This window comes from Cavia porcellus, unplaced genomic scaffold, assembly GCF_034190915.1.
Source record: "Cavia porcellus strain 051 isolate PalLab524CR breed Dunkin Hartley unplaced genomic scaffold, mCavPor4.1 scaffold_1, whole genome shotgun sequence".
Classification (NCBI taxonomy): Eukaryota; Metazoa; Chordata; class Mammalia; order Rodentia; family Caviidae; genus Cavia; species Cavia porcellus.
This window is the reverse complement of record NW_026947484.1, coordinates 40075556-40097378: the sequence shown is the minus strand read 5'-3', so window position 1 is coordinate 40097378 and position 21823 is coordinate 40075556. Positions and strand designations below refer to the sequence as shown.

General features: G+C 38.8%; 1 long non-coding RNA gene across 1 annotated transcript in view; it reads left to right on the top strand.

Moving 5' to 3' along the window:
- The first annotated feature begins 438 nt into the window (after nucleotides 1–438).
- LOC134470969 (uncharacterized) overlaps nucleotides 439–21823 on the top strand; it is a 32264-nt gene continuing 10879 nt past the window's right edge. Inside the window, exons 1-2 of the long non-coding RNA XR_010040263.1 lie at nucleotides 439–563; nucleotides 944–1091. This is a non-coding gene — a long non-coding RNA (uncharacterized LOC134470969). The remainder of the gene's footprint in view (nucleotides 564–943; nucleotides 1092–21823) is intronic.

Here is a 21823-nt window from a genome sequence, read left to right as displayed (position 1 = left end):
CCAGAGATGATATGACGTATATCAGGGTGGTCACAGTGGATTAGACAGATGAGAGCACTCTCTAGAGGTGGAACCACCTCTGTAATGTCATATCTTATCTTTAATTTTACTTAAAACTTCTTTAATTAAAAGTGAACTTCTAAATTTCTCAAGGTAGTTTTGAGGGTTAACTGAGGTGGCATGTATAAAGCGTCACAACAGATGGATGAACTTTTATATAAATACTGAGGAAACCACATGGGTAGATAAAAGAGTATATGTTTCACTCATCAGAAAAATCTGGCTTCTGACCTGTTTTATCATTTACTCACTGAGAACTGCTTATATTTATTATCTACTACTGTTCCAAGTTACCCCAAACTTAACTGTTAGATAACAGATGCTGATTTTTTTCCATACAGTTTCTGAGAATTAAGATATTTAGAGTCAGCTAAACGAGATGGTTCAGGTTCAGCATCTTTCAAAATCCCAGCGGGGGCCACAGGCCTCTGAAGGCTTGATTAGAGCTGGAAGAAGTGCTTCTAAACTGGGAAACTCCTGTGGCTGAGGGCAAGGCACCTCAGGTAGGTCCTTGCTAAGTTATCTGTTTTTATAGGGCTGTGCTACTAACTGAGTGCTCAGTTCATAGGGCTGTGCTACTAACTGAGTGCTCAGCCCCTAATTCATATGTCACAGCCCTCCTTCTAATGCAACTCCAGGCAGCAAGAGCTGGGAGGAGGTGAAAAGTTTTAATGAGATCATATGGGCTGATGTCTAATCTGATAGGGCTGGGTTCTTATAAAAAGAAGGAGAGGCAGCAGAGCTTGCTCTATCCCTGCCATATGAGGGCATAGCAAGAAGGTGGCCACCTGCACTTTTCTCTGATTCAGGACCGGAATGGCCAGTACCTAGGACTTGGACCTCCTCATCTCCAGAATGGAGAAGTTAATTTCTGTTGTTTCAGTTTCTCAGGACCTGATATTGCACTGTGGAAACCTGAGTGACTCATACAGGCTGCCTGGGTATGCTGAAGACATGGAGGATAGTGTGCACCAGGTGTGCCATCACAGGGGAAGCAAGGAGGAAGTCTCAGTGTCTACTATGAGCTACAGGTACTGACCTAACACTCTGTACTGTGACTGCCTTATGCACCTGTACTCAGGGAAAAGAATTGGACTCTACCTTGCTGTGGATTCCTGAACATATTTTAAAACCACCACAAGGCCTACATGTTTCTTTTTTCTTTTATGAAATGGGAGCTAATAATGTAGATTGAAAGGATTAAATTAGGTGGTGTGTACTATTATATGACTAGGTGGTTGCTTAAAAATATTAATTTCCTTCTTTGACAACTTAGAAATGATATGGGAGAAATGAAAAATAGTACTATGAAGTTCTTTTAGTGGCCTTGAAATATCTTTCTTATCTTTCCTATGTTCATGATAACAGTTTTTACATTAGTGAACAAATCTTAAATCCTTCTTATCTACTTTAATTAGGCACATGAATTTAAACATGACTATTTTATTTTCCTCTTTGAGATGAAAATGTAAAGCCCTCCTAGGAATTTTCTGAGTGTAGAAACTATTATATTTGTCAGTGATATACTTTCTTAATTTTCTATATATAGGAATTTTAGGAAATAAAAATTTAAATTAAAATAATGTATCTCTTTTAAAAGTAGGTGAAGATCAGAATTACCTAAAATAGAATAGAAATTCATAATGAAAATAACATTTTAAACTATCTTTGTTATTTTAGCGTGTTTTCAACTGTGGGTGACTTTATGTATCTTGAAGCATAATCACATATTCATATGCAGGAAGTGACTTTCTTAATGTCCAATAATTCTCATATAAGCTCTTTGTATAAGTATCTACCAATTGTGATGTGGTTAGAACTGGATTGTACTTTAAAATCCAAATATTTTTTTAAATAGATTCAGGAATAAGTTTTGATTTTTACCAAGTTTTTGTTGTCATTTTTTAAAAAAATCCATCATTCTCTGAATTATAGAATTTGTGTAAGACAATAATGAATATGTTATAAAATGGGAAACTGCCCACATCATGAGGCAATTATATTATTCTTTTAGATCAGTACTTATTGTTTGAAGGAAACATTTAAAAAGGTAGGATGACTATCAGATTTAAATATTTATTTTAATGGTTGACACAATTGTTTCATTTAGTATAAATTTTAAAAGTTAGTATAAATTTTAAAAATTTGCAATAACACAAATTGAAAAGTAATACCCCAGATCTGGACAGTGTATCTCCTTTGCCTAAGATATCAGGAGTAAAGTCAGAGCTAAATACAGAAGGCCATGGATATTTGGATTACATTAATTAGGAAATATAGTAAGAATAGTGTGTAAAGGAATACATTCAAAAGGAGAAGAGAGATTGGTTTTGATTAATGAAAAAGATAAAAATGATAACATAAGGAGCACGGGTGGGGAGAACTAGGAAGGAAGCTAAATCCCTCCCTACCTGTGAGCCAGCAAGCGGTGCGCTGGGGAGAGAACAGCCTCCTCCTTGAATAACCAGTTTATTGTTTGATTGACTTTGCAAACCTAATAAGATGGTAGTCTGAGCAGCTATTTAGAGGACAATATGCAATATAGTAACTGTTTAAGATTTCCTACTGTATTATTGCTATTTCAATAGAGTTTATTGTTCTGTTTTATTCCCTTTAAAATTAAAATTAAAAATGATAACATAATTTCATTTGGAGTAATTATATGGACTAACCTTAGAAGACAGGGCTAATTATCTTAGTACCTGAATAATCCTTAATGTTAGTCTCCATTTGGGCAGAGTTTCTACATATTCATTTCTTTTTAAAAAATTAATTAATTAACATTCATTTCTAAATGAGATACAAGTGTGTGGTTTCTATTTCAAATGGCAATTTCAGGAAAGTTTTATTTAAAGCAGTTATACCTGTGTAATACTTTGCTGTGATCATCACTTCACTGCACATATTTGTATCAAAATATCAGGTACATCTTAAATTTATGCAACAGAAAAAGAAATTAGCAACTCCTGAAAAGCTATGTGTCCTATGTGTCTAGCACTGATTTTTCTCCTGAAACTGCAATCTCCTCTAAAGTCCAATAGGATATTCTATAGGCTATTGACATTCAGCATTTCTAAAAATAAATTCTTCCATTGTTTTCCAAACCTTTCCCTGCCTCCAAATCTTTTTTACTTAGTCCAGGAAGCCAAAGCCATTGTCCGTTTGTCATGCTGGACTTCTGGGTGTCAAGTTTGACTCTTTCCTTTGTTAATTTCACCTCCATTGTTTCTTTGCTCTCCACATACAATCACTTGAACCTATTTGTTTTACCTCCTAAAATGTTTCTCTAGTCCATCTCTTTTGCTACTAAATTTCCTCTGGTTGTTACTAGCTTGTGGCTTTTATTTCTCCTAACTTGTCATCTGGTTTCTCAGCTTACCTTTCTCCAATTTTCTATATTGTATACAGAGTGATTTTGTAAAGTAAAAGTCTGATCATGCTGCCGTCATGTATAAAGTCTGTAAATGGTTCTCCAGTCTCTATAGGGTACACAGTGTCATTCTAGATTGTGACCTTGCACTTCTCCTGAGCCTATTTCCTTCACTCAGATGTATACACCTCCTTTACTGGATATATTGTTCTGGAGTGTTTTTGTGCAATGACACTGTAATTTCTTCCCTTTCCAATTCATAGCTTTTTGTCTTAGAACACTTCTACTTTCTATCAACATATGGTCCAGATTGATTTTTTCCTATTCTGCAAGGGATCTGTCCTCTTCTAAGTTCTTACTTTGGCTTGTGTCTATTTCTGCGATAATATTGATCAAATCATATAAAATTAGTTATGTGCTTGCTTGTTTTCTCCATAGACTGTAGGTTCCTTAAAAAGATAGATTGTATTTTACTTATTTTATATTTCCTGTGTCTAACAAAGAGCTCTAAAGATAGTAGAAACTTGGCAAATGCCCATTAAATAAATGAGTACATCAAACAAGTAGCAACAGTGTGTAGACAAGTGATTCTATAGAAGCGAGAGATGTTCAAGAACCGTTTGTTATATCCTTTCTTAATAAAAGCATGGGCTTGCAAATTCATCACTGCTGGGACTATGATAAACAAATTTAGGATTATTACATTCATTTACAAGAAACTTGGGATATTTGGTACCCTCAAGCATTTGAGTGGCACTAAGCCCAGAAATAAGGAAAATAAAAAAATGAATGTTTGTTTGGAAATATATTCCAGAGTCATTTATGCAGTGAGCAAGGACAACCAAAATCTTGACATAGCAACAATTACTCCTTTCTCAGGGTGAACAGAAGGAGGGAAAGGATCTGTGGCAGTGGTGGTGAATGTATAGCACGCGTGTCATAGTGGGCATGCAAAGTCCACTCCGTATGCATGTGAGCAGATTCTCCTGGCACCTGAGCATCAGATATTCAGATTTAATTGCAGTGTTGGCACTTTGTGATAAATAAGTGGCTTTGGGTTGCAGTTTGGACACTGAGTCTCTGAAAGTTTCATCATTACCAATCTATACTATAGATCCTAAATCTAGTCTCATCTAACCTATCAGTAGCAAACAACAGACTATTCATGTAAAACTCCTCCTTGAAACAATTCTTCACCTGGCCTCCAGGAAATCTCATTTATCCTCCTCTGTCAATAGATGTTCTCTTTTACTATTCTTTCTGCTATTTTTCTCACTGATCTGTCTTTTGAATGATACAGTGCCATTAGGCTCAGACCTTGAACATCTCTCTTTTATCAATAAAAGTTTTTAAATGAATCGCACCCAGTCATCTTCAGGGCCATCTTCTCAGCATGAAGATGAATCCTATACTTATCTGAACTTCAGACACTAATATTCAATCTACTGTAGTATAGTCATATCATACATGAACTACCCAAAACCAAACTTGATATTTCAACATGAAATCTGTAGTCATATTTATCTTTAATAGTAAGGATATCATTTTTAATGGTGAATTTTTTAGAGACTGAGTGCTCAAATTGCAACCCAAAGCTCACGTATTTATCACCAAGTGCCAACACTGCAATTAAACTTGAATAGTCAGTGCTTGGCTGCTGGGGCAAATTAGTTGTGTGCCAAGAGAAAGGTTCATCACCACTGATCTGTAGCATACTAACATTAGTAGAAGGCAAGCTTCCCTATATGAGATCTGAATCACTGTAGAAGTGACAAATGATAGAAGATAGATAGAGGTGAGAGAGAGAGAGAAAGAGAGAGAGAGAGAGAGAGAGAGAGAGAGAGAGAGAGAGAGAATCAGAGATAGTTGAAAGGATCCTATGCTATAACTTCAGTAGTCTTAGAAGAAATCCAGAAGTGTTGTCAGAAGTTACAACAGGTATGTTTTGTGTAGAGGTGGGGTGTGTACATGTTTCTGTGTGCACCTGCATGTGTGTGTTTGCAACCATGTACATTTTATGGTTCTAGAAGCCCCAGTCCTTAAGATGGCATCCAGACAATTAGCTTTTCCTCAATGATGCGCTCATAGAATGTGTGGATGATGGAGGTCAATGGAGATTTTAAAATAGGAGTTCTTCATGGGCAAGGATTGTGTTTTAAGATTTAATTTGGTGCTCATTTCTACATGTACAAACAGGTAAGTCCTTCATAAGTATTTTCCAGTTGACTGCTAGAATGCTGTAGTCCCTAAATAATGTCTACATTCGGATCCCATTTTATCTAATAATTTCTTAGACTAATGATAAGACAGTTTGGCCTGGCTATAGAAGAAATTATAAAGAAGCAACATTTGTTGCTCAGAATTTCTTGCCTTTATGATAATTTCTCCCACCAATCTTCATTAGCCAGCATTTTCATTAACCCACTGAGTGATATCCACTCACTACTGTCTTTCACTGTCTTACATGGGACTTTATTATGCCAATACATTCAGCAAAACTAATAAGTCAGGCTAATTAAATTGTGGATCAGGGCTAGGTTTCACCCTCCTTCACTTCCTGGTGAAGTGTATGTATGTATGTATGTGTGGAGAGAATGCAAGCTGTGTGTATGAGTGGAGAGAATGCAATCACTGCAGCAGGGCTGGGCAAGACGAGGGTCTGGGCCTCCCTGCTTAGCTTATTTGTTCTTTTCAGATCCACTCAGGTCAAGTCCTGGAAGTGATGGTCCGTCACATGATGAGCTGCTGCTGTGACATTTCAGCTTCACCACTTGGTGGCTGACAGTTCTCATTTTATAATGAGCATCTCCAATTGCATAGTGGTTTGATGTACCTTATTGAGATACTCAGTGCATGTTAGGCCTTCGTATCATGCCAGGATCTGCCTTTGTAACAGTTAACAATTTCCTTTTACAGACAGCAAAGATTGTACTGTTTTTCCAGTAAGGGTCAGCCAGAGAATCCACAGGACTTTGTTTTGGACTGTGGATGCTTCCAGCACCTTTGGATCTTTTAGCTTAAATAGCAGTACTGCTTGTATCCAAATTTGTAGTATGATAGAGCCATCTATTGCCCTGGGTCCACTTAAAACTTTTATCTGGAGCAAAGGCTTAATAAATGGTTTTGGGAAAATTTTGGTAAATATGTTATGTGGTTTATAATCCAGAGATATACTAAGTGTTAGACTTTTTTTTAATTAGTGATAGGAAAGATGCAATAACTTGTCTTTTACCTCTTTATTAATTATCCTTTTAGTTTTTCTTACTGTTTATATTTTTATTTATATATACTTTATAAGCTTGTTCAGAGTTTTATTTTTTCTCAGAAGGATCTGTCTTTTCTTCTACATTATTTTTTCTGATCTACCACAAGTTAGAGGCTTAGTAAATGTAACATTACAGCTTCTCAGAGTCGTCACCATCCTATTTAGGCCTAAAAAGTGTGGTTATTGTTATCGTCTGGCAGTCAAGTGATTCAACTGTAGAATCCTGTCCTGAAGATGGCTTCCTGAGACCACCCCCTGGCACTGTTTTCTTGATTGGCTTCTATGAGAAGCAGATATCAAGATAAGAATCTACATGTAGGTGTCTTATTTGGAAAATATTGACAGAGGATTGGGGAAACTGAGGCAGGGAAAAGAAGACAACCAATGGAGTATGTGTAAACAAGCCAGTTGCCATGGTTAGTAATAGGGCTCAACTCCCTTGGGGAGCATTGTTCTCTCAAAGCTAGCTGTGCCACTGTTAGCACACCTAAACTTCTGCAATTTCAAAGGGCCACCACAGCTAGAGAATCTATTTCATCTTGTAAGGCCTTCAGAGAGCTCAAGGGAGAAGTTGTGGTATGTGTGAGGCCATTTCCAGCCCTGCAGCTCTGGCCCCTATTTACATGGTGACCTTCAAGGCCTCCAAGAGGAGAAATACAGTAACCTCTGTTTTTGGTGAGATGGAGGTGGAAAGGCTGGAAATTGGGAACAATTTGCATATCAGAGGTCAGATAATCCATGATACAAACACTTGTCCAGTTGTAAGTTATAGGACAGCTTGATTTCTGCAAATAAAAATGCACCTGAGGTAGTAAGAGAAGCAGCAAATCAAGTTGTGAAGGAGGTGTCTTCCCTAAAGAAATGTTGAGTGACAAATGCCATTTCTGTTAGTGGCTGTAAAGAGGAAGGTTGTAGCTTGGACGTACCTGGGTCTTGTGTTTTTGAAAGAAGTATTGTTTCAGTGAGTTGAGGAGAAACTGTGTGTGGTTGACAAGAAAGTGATGCACTGGCAAAGAAACAATGAGTGAGTGGGTAGAACCAGCAACAGTCATCCAGGGGCTTATATCAAGGACTCGGGAAGGCAGTGGTCTTCCCCGATATAAGACAAACATTTTATCTTGTGTGTCAGGAGGCCTTTTGAAGTAGAAAAAACAGAAATTCAGATTGGTTTGCAGAAATTGTTGTGCTGGAGAAAGAGCCTCTAAACTTGTGGTTTAAGATATGGGCAAAGTGACAGCATGTGACGTTGCCCACGAGAGCTGAGTATTTAGGATGATCTATGGCCTGTGTGTAGTTTGGAGCATGAGTGACAAAATATTGACTAGGTAGACAGAGGTTATGAGTTACTGGCTTTTAATATGGCTATCGGGTCTTGAACAAGAGAATTGGAGGGAGTAATATATCCTTGAGAGTTGAAGATTCCATTGGAAATGAGTGTGTTAAGATATCTTAAGAAGAATGTAGTTGGAAGGATCTGCAGGATATGCATGGGTAGTTCAGTTGGGAGGAAGGGATATGGATAGCCAGCAATCTTGTGGACTTTATTTATAAGAGACTGTGAGTTCTTTTTTTAGGTGGAAGAAAAAAGTTGGATAGTGATTATAGGTAATATTAAAGTGCAAATTCAGACAAGTGGAAAGTAGATTTTATAAGCTGAGTTAGGATTTTTTTGGTAATTTTGAGACATGGCTTCATTATGCAGTTCAGGCTGGCCTTGAACCAATTTTATAGCCCATCTGGGTCTCTAACTTGCAGCAATCCTTATGCCTCAGTCTCCCAAGTGCTGGGAACTGTAGGTGTGTGCCACCATGCTTGGCCCAATGTTAGGATTTTTGATGGAAAAAGAACATTGTGTGTGGGACTAGAGAGTGAGCTGGAGTAGAAAAGAAAGTAACCAGATGAAAGTACAGAGTAAAAATCCTCACCCTAGAATAAGTGCCCACTTATCCTGGGCTAACTCATTGGTAATAACTTGAAGAAAGCCTTAGTTTCTTTTCTCAGTATAATCCAGTAAATTTCCCTGTAATAGAAAACCCCAAAGGAAGCTTTTGAATAGGTCAGGATCTAAGAGAATGTCACAATCATTTAGGGCAACTAAAATTATGTCAAAGAATTTAGGAATATGATTATTATTTGTGCTCACTAGAGGATGACTTGTCTGTGGCTGAATCTTTTTATTTCTTTTTGAAGAAGTATTTGAGGTCCTTTACAGGTTCACAAGAATATTTGGTCTCTTTTTCCTAGCTGTCGGTTGTCTTATATGACTCAGGTGTAGCTGGCTTGATCCCAAAGAGGTGAATCCATTTATCTTCAAGAGCAAATTTTAGGATGGTTAGGATGGCTAATGTGACAGGGAGGGGATCCTTCTATGTTGGCCTTAGCTAGCCTGCAGGAGTTCCTTCCTGCTAGGCTTTAAGAAGCATTTGGTCTCCAGGGCAGACAAGAGATCCTCCATGACAATGAGTTGGTAGGATTTTTGTTTTGCTGCTTGCTGAATTTGGCCCAGTTTGACAAGACTAAAAGTTTGGAGGCCTGCATATCTATCACCATGTGAGAAGGTAGTAAAGGCCTCCCATACAGCATTTCACATGGATTCTTATTTAGCTTGGCTTTGGGCTGTTTCAAATTCTTGTAAGGGCCATTGGCAGTAATCTGAGTCAAGGTTCAGAAGTCTCTTAGCAACATTTGCCAAGGTCCACTTTAGGGTCCAGTTGGTCCTTTTGACTCAGAGGACTGAAATCTCTATGCAGAGAGGAGATAGTATTTTATTACTAAAGCCTTTGCTACCTTGAGTTATTTGAGAGGGAACAGAAGGTCCATAGTCACTCTGAAGGGACAGGGATAGTGTGAACTGATGGACAGTTTCCTTAGGTGTCTTTCCACAGTGAGTAGGAAATGCTTTACTACTCCTTATAAAAGTGTCAATCAGGATATTTGTTTAAATCCTCCACATGGTGGCATGTGAGTGAAATCCAACTGGTAGTTTCCTCTAGGGTATGATCTTTTCTCTGTACAGGCTTTAACCAAGTAGGTAGGTGCTCTGGACTTTCCAGGGTTATTGTGGGTATAGACAGGGTGGGGCTGATAGATCTGATGAGCGGTCATCATGAAGCCTGGCCTGGCAAAAATCTGAATGACTATTCTCCACATAGCATCATCTCTTCCCATGTATGAAGAATCATGAAGTTTTAATTAAATTTTTAAAAATTCTTTCTTTTTTTATTTTGGTTTTTTGAGACAAGGTTTTGCCACATAGCCCAGGCTTGCCTTAACTTTTGTCAGTCTTTCTGCCTGAGCGCCCAAGTGCTGGGGATTACAGGCATGTGTTACCATGCCCAGCTACCATGAAGTTTTTTAAAGTTTAGCCTTCCACTATGTCTGTTGAGGAGTGACAGTCTTCTTTTCTAAATACCACCATGATCTCCTTACCCCAAGGCTCACCATCTTCCTGGGGAATATGGATTGTTTTCAGTGGTTCCTGAGGAATTTGGAACAAGTCTAGTGTCTTGATGAGATGTAAAACTTTCCTTTTTGCCTCTTTGTCAGCCTTTTGATTTCCCAAGGAGATTTTAGACATGCCCTTTTTGTATTCCTTGCAATGAGTGATAGCGACTTGTCTCCAGGAGTTCTAAGATTTCCTACTTACATTTTACAGATGCTTGTTTGTTAGTTAATAAGCCTTTTTCTTTCCTAATTGCTGCATGGGAATGTAGTATCAGAAAGGCATATCTGGAATCTGTGCAAATGTTCAGACTCTTTTTTTTTCTATTATCAAAGCTCAATTTGGTTCAGTAAATTCTATTTTTTGAACAGATAGTGGGAGAGGGGCAGAGAATGAATCTTACTGACCTGTCATGAACTAGCAACTGCATGGCATGAGGGCATGTTTACTGGTTAAAAATATTTTCAACCAATTTTGTCTATTTTAGAGGCTTAGACTCAGGGTCCTTGATGGGCTCATATAAAGATTTTGCCATCAATCCAAAACTGGTATCTAGATTCAGCAGAATCTGGCCATTCCCTTTTGATGTCTCTCTCAGACAGAGCTGTTTCCATCCTCCTCAGTATTTTGGAAGGACAGATGTCTGTTATCCTGTCTACTTGCACTAACATCTGTATTCTGTAGGCACCATTGAGCTGGGGTTAAGTCTTCAGGATAATCTCAAGAGTGCCGAGGAGCATGGCTTGGCACTTGGTAAACTCCTCTCCTGTCTTCCATGAATGACCTATTGTCTGTAATTCTTGTTCCAGAATAAGTTTTGTAGTTATTTCTGTTAGCATAACTATGGCTGCAATTGCCCTAACTCTCTGTTCTGCAACAAAGATAAAGTCTGGAATTCTCAGTGGCAGAGTCTGGGTGAGGGCATGTTCACTGCTTGAAAAACATTTTTGATCAATTTTGTCTATTTTAGAGAGTTGAACTCAGGGACCTTGACAGCTGCATGTAAAGATTTTGCCACTAGTCCAAAATTGGGTATCTAATCCAGCCATTCTCAGGAAAGAATAAAGTTGTCACCTAATGGCTGGGTCTTCAAGATCATGGATAGCCTGGGTCCATTTGCTAGATAATTGTGTCTTAGAAATAAGCATATATCCTAAGCCTTGAATTCTCTGAAGGAAGGTCTAAGCTTTTTCTTTTGAGACCTTATATCTTCTTTGCCCAGAAAATTAAAAATAATCACCACCTCAAACTTTGAAGATTACTGTTCTGGGGTCTTCCTGCATCAGTAAGATTTCCTTTCTTACTGAGCTCCTGGGTACTCTTGAAGCAATTTTTCCTGCAACAGCATCACACATTCTAGCTCCAGCCAACTCTGAAATGCTCCAGGCTTTGGGTGACATCTAGCTAGAAACTATAACATACCATGTACCATCTGACATTTTCTCCTAATTACTATTAGGAGAATGGAGTATTTCAAGTATTTCAAGGGGATTGACAAAGCTGTGTTTAAGAAACCTGCCTATGAGTGTTTCTGCTTGCCATTGCATTATAACTACTGGTGTCCTGATTTTGTTTTTTTTATTTTAAAGAGAAAAGAAACCAATAAAACAATGATTCAGAGTTTCCAAACAAGATAATAGGAAATTAATGATGGTTAATATATTGTGCATTGTTATCTTCACAGTAGTTGCTTGGATTACAATATATAGGCACGCATATTTGATCAAACAATATAAACACAAACCATTCTTTTCAATGAATTATTAAGAAATGTAATTATCTTAGCTGTGTTGTACATGTGTATATTTTTCTTTTCCCTTCCTTGTCTCCTTTCCCTACCCCAGTTGTTCTTTCCTTTAGAGGAGTTTCTTTCCCTTTTACTACATGTATTGTATATTTCGGATCTTATTTACTCTTTCAGTTTCTTATACTAGGGAAACAATGTGATGTTTACATATGGGAGTATAATTTATTTCACTTACGAGTAATGCCTATAATTGTAACATTTACCTATAAAAGCCTTGAGTTTATCCTTCTTTATAAGTGAGTAGTTCTACATTGTATAGAAATACCATGTCTCTTTTATCCATTTCTTGGCCGATGGGCATTGGGTTGTTTTCAAGATTTAGCTATTACAATTGTACCGCTAAACTTCTGTTTAGCAGTAAACATGAGTGCACATATAATGCTGTGGTATGATGTCTTTAATTCTTCTGGGAGAATACCCATAAAGGGAATAGCTCAGTTGAATGGGACCTTTAACTCTAGTTTTTTGAGGTATCTCCACACTGATTTCTACAATGGTTATATCAGCCTACACTGCCCTCAACAGTGGAGAAGAGTTCCTTTTTCCCCACAGCCCTGTCAGCATTTGTTATTAGTTGATTTCTTGATGATAGCTATTCTTTCTGGGGTAGTTGTTTTAATTTGTATTTCTTGAGTGACCAATGACATTGGACATTTTTTCATGTTTATTTGCCATTTGTATTTCTTTATCTGAGAAGGGTGTATTTGTCTTAGATGCCCATTTTTGGATTGCATCTTTGAATTTGGGGGACCATTCTAGATAGAAGTCCTTTGTCTGAGAGGACAGTTGGCTAAAATTTTTTCCCATTCTGTGGGTTTTCTTTTCACTCTGTTGGTGATTTCTATTCATGTGCAAAAACTTTTTAATAAGATCAGATCCAGTTGTTGATTCTTTGAAATACTTCTATGCAGTTTGAGTTTTGTTCATGAACTCTCTGCCTACTTTGATGTCTTCAATATTTCTACCTATTTCTCTTCCAGTAGATTTACTGTTTCTGTTTTAATATTTAGACCATTGATTAATTTTTACTTTAGTTTTAGTGCATGATGATAAACATGAGTTAAGTTTTAATCTTTGGCATGTGGAAAGCCAGTTTCTTTAGCACCACTCATTGAAGAGGCTATCTTTCTCCTAGTGAACATGTTTGGCACCTTGGGCAAAGATAAGGTGACTGAGTGTATTTGTAGTTGTTTCTGCATCTTCTGATTTGTTCCACTGATCTGCAGGTATGATTATTTTTTGCCAGTACTATGCTGATTTTTTTTTTTAATCACAGTAGCTTTGTAATTTCAGGTCAGGCATTGTGATGCCTCCTGCCTTGCCTTTGTTGCCCTGGATTTCCTTTGCTACTCTAGGATTCTTCTGCTTCCAAATCAAATTTAGAAATGTTTTGTCTAGATTTGTGAGATATGCTAATGGTATTTGATTGGAATGTGTTAAATCTGTGTAACAATTTTGGGAGTATGGTCATTTTCATAATGGCTTTTCCTCTCTGTGAATATCGTTTCATTTTCTGATAGCTTATCTCCTTTTTTAGAGAACTGTAGTTTTCAGTGTGTTGAGCTTTTATTTCCTTTGTTAGAATGATTCCTATGTATTTCATTTTCTTGGATGCTATTATGAAGGATTTCATTTCCCTAATTTCCCTCTCCATGAGTTTGTTGTTTGTATACAGGGATGCTATTGATTTTTGAGAAATGAATTTGAATCCAGTTATATTAAATTTGCTTATTAATTCTAGAAGACTTTCGGTAGAGTTTTTGGGGTATTCTATGTAGAGTATGTCATCTGAAAATAATGATAATTTAACTTCTTTCTTTTCTAACCTTATTCCTTTTATTTCTTTCGCTTGTCTAATTGCTCTGGCTAACGTTTCTAGAACTATATTAAACAGGAGTGGTGGTACTAGACATACTTGTGTTGTTCCTGATTTTAGATTGAAAGCTTTCAATTTTTGTCTATTTAGTATGATGTTGGCTGTTTAAATGATATGTATTGGCTTATCTTTTTAATGTTATTTTGCTGATGTTGGTTCCTTACTCTTAACCTCTGTTTAATTGCTTGAACTGCTTGGTGGTTTCTTTCTGTTGTTATTTGAATTGTGGTCATTTTTATCCCTGTCTAGAATATCTTTCTTACTATTTGTAGTGTTGGTTTGGTGGTGGTGTTAGTTATTTTTCTCTTTTGTTGTTGAGATAAAATATCTGACACCCAAAGTTAGGGAAGGTAAGGTTTATTTCTTGTAGGTTGGAGGTTTCAGTCTATCCTCTGTTGATTCCAAGGTAAAATGATGTGGCTGAGGGGCAGTGGTTCATGGTGGCCACAAATAGCAAGTGCATACTGTGCAAAAGAGATGGACATGCCTTCTTTCCACCATTACACTGTATGCTGGCTCCACCTCTGAGTGGGTGTAGTACCAATCTGAGTGCTAGATAACAAACCAATCACAAATGCTAGATTTGACTGTATCCATGATTGCATGAGGCTTGGGGACATCTGAACATAAACCATAAAATTCCATCCTTGACCCCCACAAAGACCCATGCACATCCTTTATACAAAAGACATTTAGTCCATCTCCAAAAGTTGCCAAGGTCCTGACAGTTTGAGCATTGCTGAAAAGTCCAAGTCCCAAGTCTTCTTGGAGATTTAAGGGATACTCTTAGCTGTAAGCCCCTGTACAACTGAAAACAAGATTAAACACTTCCAACATGAAAAGACACAAGATAATATTATCATTCCAAAAGTTACAAATGGGAATTTAAAACATTGGAACTAAAGCAAGTCCAAAATCCAGCAGAACAAACATTACATTCTGGAGTTCCATGCTCAGCATCTGAAGCAATCTGGTTGCAAGCTCCAAAAGGCTTGGGTGACTCTACTCGTCATGGCATTTCCAGGGATTTCAGCTCCTGCATCTTCTCTCTTAAGCCTCCACTGCTCAATCTTTGCAGCTTTCCTTGGATGATCCATGTTCCTGGCTTTTTCAAACTTCTGGGTACCTACTACATCTTTGGCTTCTCACATACAGCTTTACACATTGCCCTCTCAGGGGCATACTGCTTGGCCTCCTTGGCATTTTGAACTTGGAGTGAAAGCTGCCTTAATCTCAGAATTCCATTAGCCTAAAACCAGTGGCATGTGGATGCTGCCAAAGTCTGCTGCCAGATGGAGCAGTAACTAGGCTTTCCTCTCTCTTGGCTGTACTGCCTAGGTTGCTGAGCTCTCTGAACCTGATTTGAGGAACAGCTTCTCTATGCCATTGCCACTCGAATCTGGTGCAGCTGCTGCCATTTTGGAACCTTCTGTGGCTTCCATTGCCAGTCTGGAGCATGGTGCTCTGTGGCTTTCTCCTCCAAGCAAAATCTTTCACTTTTGCAGTTTTGAGGCTTCAAAAGGTGGAGACCTGTTGCTTCCCAAGATGCCCCCAGACCATCTTTTTTATTTTCTGTTCCTTCTCAGCAATTGAGGTCTCAGATCTATCTTTACAGTTGACAGCTTTCTGATCAAACTCATAATGTTTTGAATCACCCTGCTGTGCTCTTTGCTCTTGATTCACAACACAAATCTGGCTAAAAGGCCCCAACAATAGCCATGCCACTGCCTCAATGTTAGCTGCATTGAAATTTCTTCTGTCAGATTAATCAGCCCATCACCCTTAATCTTAGTCTCAGGCAAAGTCTCTGGACATGAACAAAATGCAGACATTTTGCCAAGCCATAACACACATGATGTGGAGTCCAACAACCAAGTTAGTCCTTCTTCCTAGCAGAAACCTCTTGAGCCCATCTTTACCAGCAATCTTTGTAATCAGCTTTCTGTCTTTGAAGACAGAAAGCTTCTAATCAGCTGTCTTTTAAGCTCTGACCAGAATCTCTCATATGGAACAGCCTAAGCTGTTCCAGCACCACTCTTTCAGGTGACATCTCCAACCTTCCCAAACTGTTTCCATGAGCCATTTCCAAAGGCCCTTGAACCATGTGGTCAGGCATAACCAGAGCAATGACCCCATATCTCTGGTACCAAATTCTGTCTTAGTGACTTTTCTCTCCCATTGTTGAAACAAAATACCTGATGCCCAAGGTTGAGGATCAAGAGGTTTATTTCTTACAGGTTGGAGATTTCAGCCCATCTTCAGTTGGCTCCAAGGCAAAATGACATGGCTGAGGGGCAGCAGTTTATGGTGGCCACAAATTGCAAGCACATGTAGCACTTATACTACCAGTCCAAGTGCTAGATAATGAACTAATCACAAATGCTAGATTTGTCTGTGTCTATGATTACATGAAGCTTGGTGGGTGGGTGGGGCATCTGAACATAAACCATAACATTGGTCATGAATTTCTTCAGTTGTTCTTTGTCATGGAAGTAACTGATTTCTCCCTTAATTTTGAAAGATAGTTTTGCATGGTTCATCAATCTGATTTGGGAGTTGTTTCCTTTTAAGGAAATACTTCCTGATACAGGTCTCAGGAGCAAAGATGGTGGATAGATAACAACTAGCTATAGAAACTCCCTGAGACAGTCAACTTAGAATTCAACATAATACAGAGTGGGGAGCCCCAAACAGATAGAGATGAATTCTCTCATCTCAAGAAGAAATTAAGGCAACTTGCCGACCATCTGAGGTCCTGCCGTGACTTGTTGAGGTCCCACCGTGACTTCCCAAGGTCCCACCGCGACTTACTGAGCCATCCGAGGTCCCGCCGCTTCGACTCACTGGAGGCGCAGTTACAATGAGTTCGGGGGTCAGTGAGCCAAATGGAGAGCTGAGTTGGCAGGGTACCTACATCGACCTGTGGTGAGTGACAGGAGTGGAGCCATTCCATAGAAATGGGGGCTCAGGCAGACAACATTCTGGGATCGGGCAGGACTGGCAAGTACAAGGGGCAGCAGTGATTTCAGTCAATTGTTCTCTTCCCAAATGGGATTGGTGGAGTGAGCAGGGCCTGGGTCATGTGACCAGGCTGAGACCCAATAGGTTATCCAAAATCAAGTCCCTACAGCAGTGGTACGCACTAACCACACTAACGCAGTGAAGCCTCAGAAGTTTGACTGATCTGGAGGGGAGGCTGCATAAAGTAACACAGTGCAGGCCACAGCAGCTTACCTGACCCAGAGGGGAGGCACCACAAAGTAATACAGTGCAGGGGTGCCCTCACTGGCCTCTCTGCGTGTCTGGAGGACTCTGGATTTCTGCGCCCAGACTGCTGGAGTTCCCTCAGGCTTCCAGGTGCAGTGAAGGAGAGAGGTGGGTTTAAGGCTTCCACATCAGCCTCCCCATTCCCGGCTTCATTTGGAGACCTGCTGAGCTCCCAATAGGTGGGCTGGCCCACACTACCAGCCTAGCCCAGCCTGTTTAGTTGCCGCGCCTGGCCACAGGTCTGCAGAGGAGGAGCTGGGCAGATCTGGGGTGCCCTCACTGGCCTCTCTGCGTGTCTGGAGGACTCTGGATTTCTGCGCCCAGACTGCTGGAGTTCCCTCAGGCTTCCAGGTGCAGTGAAGGCGAGAGGTGGGTTTGAGGCTTCCACATTAGCCTCCCCATTCCAGGCTTCATTTGGAGACCTGCTGAGCTCCCGATAGGTGGGCTGGCCTACACAACCAGCCTAGCCTAGCCTGTTTAGCAGCCGCGCCTGGTCATAGGTCTGCAGAGGAGGAGCTGGGCAGATCTGGGGTGCCCTCACTGGCCTCTCTGCGTGTCTGGAGGACTGTGGATATCTCTGCAACCAGGGAGGGTCCACAGGTTCCTGAAGCACTGCGGCCTGTGGTGAGTACCCTAACCCGGCTGCGATCGAAGAACTGTGGAGCTTCCAAGGGGCAGGTGGGCGCACAGTGTCCCTGAGGCCCAGCTTGTCTGGAACTGCAGAGTTCTGAGCAGGCAGAGGAGGGCCACTGGTTCTGTAGGCCTAATGGCTTGGAGTAGCGCGGCGCCAGAGTCCCAGTAGCTCCAAACATAGAAGGGGATTTTCAACAGATCCTGAGGAAGCTTTCAAGTAACACTTGAAACACAGAAATATAGGAAAATGACAAAACGAAAGACCAAATTACAACCTCAAACCTCCAGCCCATCTCAAGAAACCCTAGGAGCGATGTATATAGAAGAAAATATATCCCATCCACCTCATATATCGGACACAATAGCCACTGAAATTGACAAGCAACTCCAGGAAGCTTTAAAGAAATTCAAACTCGAAATAATCTCCCAGATAAAAGAAGAAATGATAAAAGAAATGAAAGAGATTCTAAATATATCTAAAGAAAACACAGATAAAAAATTGGAGGAACTAAACAAAAAGATAGAATCCCTAGACGAGCAATATAAGAAACAAACAGAATACATAATGCAGATGCACAGAGATATACAGGAAATAAAAAACTCCACTGAAAGTTGTAAAAACCGCCTTAATGAAAGTGAAGATAGAATTTCAGACCTTGAAGACAGGATTGCAGCTAGTGAACAGGAAAGGAAAGATCTTTTGAAAATAACAAGGAACCAGGAAACAACAATTCAACAACTGCAAGACGATGCAATGAAGAATAACATAAGAATGATAGGGATTAATGAAAGAGAGGGAGACAACATGAAGGATGTCAGGAGGATATTTAGAGAAGTAATAGCTGAAAATTTCCCAAGCATGAGATCAGAAACTGACATCAGGATCAGTGAAGCATATAGAACTCCAAACAGTCATAACCAAAATAAAACTACACCCAGACATATAATAGTCACCATCCCAGAAATCCAACACAAGAATAGATTATTAAAAGCTGTCAGAGAGAAAAGACAAATCACTTATAAAGGAAAACCTATCAGAATCACAGCAGACTTCTCAGCACAAACGATAAAGTCAAGAAGAGCATGGAGTGAAGTATTCCAGATCCTAAAGCAAAATGATTTCCAACCAAGACTGATATATCCTGCAAAACTATCATTCAAAATAGATGGTGCAATACGATACTTCCATGACAAAGAACAGCTGAAGAACGTCATGAACACCAAACCAACTCTGCAAAAAATATTGAAAGACAGTTTAGATACACAAAGGAAAAAACCACTAAGCAAAGCAAATAATTAAACAGAACAGAAAGATAAAGATGCAACAGCAGAGAGATAACATTCCTACAATTAACCAGCATTTAACAGTAATAACCATTAATGTAAATGGTCTCAATGCACCAATCAAAAGAAACAGACTAGCAGAATGGATCAAGAAACAAAATCCAACCATATGCTGTTTACAGGAAACCCATCTAACCCAGAAAGATACTCACAGACTGAAAGTCAAAGGATGGAAAACAATTCTTCATGCAGCAGGAATCCAAAAAAAGGCAGGAGTAGCCATTCTGTTTGCAGACAACGTGAACTTTAAACCAACAATGACCATAAAGGACAAAGAAGGTCACTACATACTCGTAAGGGGAAAACTCCAAGAGGAAGAGATAACTATCTTAAATATATACGCACCAAACTCCAGAGCACCCAGTTATATAAAACAATTATTAACAGAAATGAAAACTCAAATTATCAGTAACACAATTGTAACAGGAGACCTTAATACACCACTGACACCAAGGGACAGATCAACCAGACAGAAAATGAGCAAAGAAATAACAGAACTGAATCACACCTGTGAACAAATGGGTTTGATAGACATATACAGAATGTTCCACCCAACAACATCAGAATACACATTCTTCTCAGCAGTACATGGATCATTTTCTAAAATAGACCATATATTAGCTCACAGAACATATTTAAGCAAATGCAAAAGAGTTGAAATCATCCCTTGCATATTATCGGATCATAGCGCTCTGAAATTAGAAATTAATGACAAAGGATACTGCAAAAATTCCGCAAACACATGGAAACTAAATAACACACTCTTGAGTAATCAGTGGGTCACAGAAGAAATTAAAGAAGAAATTAAACAATACCTAAAAGAAAATGAAAATGCAGATACAACTTACCGGAATCTGTGGGATGCAATGAAAGCCGTTCTGAGAGGAAAATTTATTGCACTGAGTTCCCACATCAGGAAAACAGAACGAATACAAGTAAATAACTTGATGCTACACCTCAAACAGCTAGAAAAAGAAGAGCAAGTCAAGCCCAAAGCCAAAAGAAGAGAGGAAATTATAAGAATCAGAGCAGAAATCAATGCAATAGAGACTAAGAAAACAATCCAAAGAATCAACGAATCAAAGAGTTGGTTCTTTGAAAGAATAAATAAAATCGATAAGCCCCTAGCCAACCTTATTAAAAAAAGGAAAGAAAAAGCTCAAATTCATGCAATAAGAAATGAAAAAGGAGAAATCACTACAGACCCAATAGAAATACAGAGGATCATCAACACCTATTTCGAAAACCTCTACTCTCAAAAGTTTGATAACACAGAAGAAATAGACAGATTCTTAGAAGCATATGAAGTACCAAAGCTAGATCAAGAGGATATAAAAATGTTGAATAACCCAATCTCTGCTAATGAAATTGAGAATGTAATTGGGTCCTTGCCCACCAAGAAGAGCCCAGGCCCAGATGGATTCACTGCAGAATTCTACAAGAAATATAAAGAAGACCTAATGCCGACACTCCTCAAACTATTCAATGAAATTGAAAGGGAAGCAATCCTTCCTAAGTCATTCCTGGAAGCAAATATTACTCTAGTACCAAAACCTGAGAAAGACCCAACTATAAAAGAGAACTATAGACCGATCTCCCTAATGAACACAGATGCAAAAATCCTCAATAAAATATTGGCAAATAGGATCCAGCAAATCATCAAGAAGATTATACACCATGACCAGGTGGGATTCATCCCAGGAATGCAAGGATGGTTCAACATACACAAATCAATAAATGTAATCCACCATATCAATAAAGCCAAAAATAAGAATCACATGATCATCTCTATAGATGCAGAAAAAGCCTTCGATAAGGTCCTACACTTATTCATGATAAGAACTTTACAGAAAATTGGAATAAATGGTCTTTACCTCAATATAATAAAGGCCATTTATGACAAACCAACAGCCAGCATCATACTAAATGGCCAAAAATTGAAAGCCTTTACTTTAAAATCGGGTACAAGACAAGGATGTCCTTTATCACCACTCCTATTTAATATAGTACTGGAAGTACTAGCCAGAGCAATTAGGCAAGAAAGAGAAATAAAAGGGGTAAAGATAGGAAAAGAAGAAGTTAAATTATCATTGTTTGCAGATGACATGATACTCTACATAGAAGACCCCCTAAACTCCATTGAAATACTCTTAGATACAATAAATAAATTCAGTAATGTGGCTGGATACAAAATCAATACTCAGAAATCAATAGCATTCCTATACACGAACAACAAAATTACAGAGAGGGAAATAAGAGAAACTGGACTATTCACATTAGCAAGCAAAAAAATGAAATATTTAGGAATTACTCTTACGAAAGAAGTGAAAGACTTATACAGTGAAAATTATAATACACTGAAAAAGGAAATTGAAGATGATCTCAGAAAATGGAAAGACATCCCTTGCTCATGGATAGGAAGAACAAACATTGTGAAAATAGCCATTCTCCCAAAACTGTTATACAGATTCAATGCAATCCCAGTAGAAATACCATCAACATACCTTATAGATCTAGAGAAATCACTCCTAAATTTCATCTGGAACCAGAAGAGACCTAGAATCGCAAAGGCAATTCTAAGCAGCAAAGACAAAGCAGGAGGCATCACAATCCCTGACTTGAAGTTATACTACAAAGCAACAGTAGTAAAATCAACATGGTATTGGAATCAAAACAGAGCTGAAGATCAGTGGAATAGATTAGAAGATACAACCACAACTACGAACACACTCAACCACCTTATTTTTGATAAAGGAGCC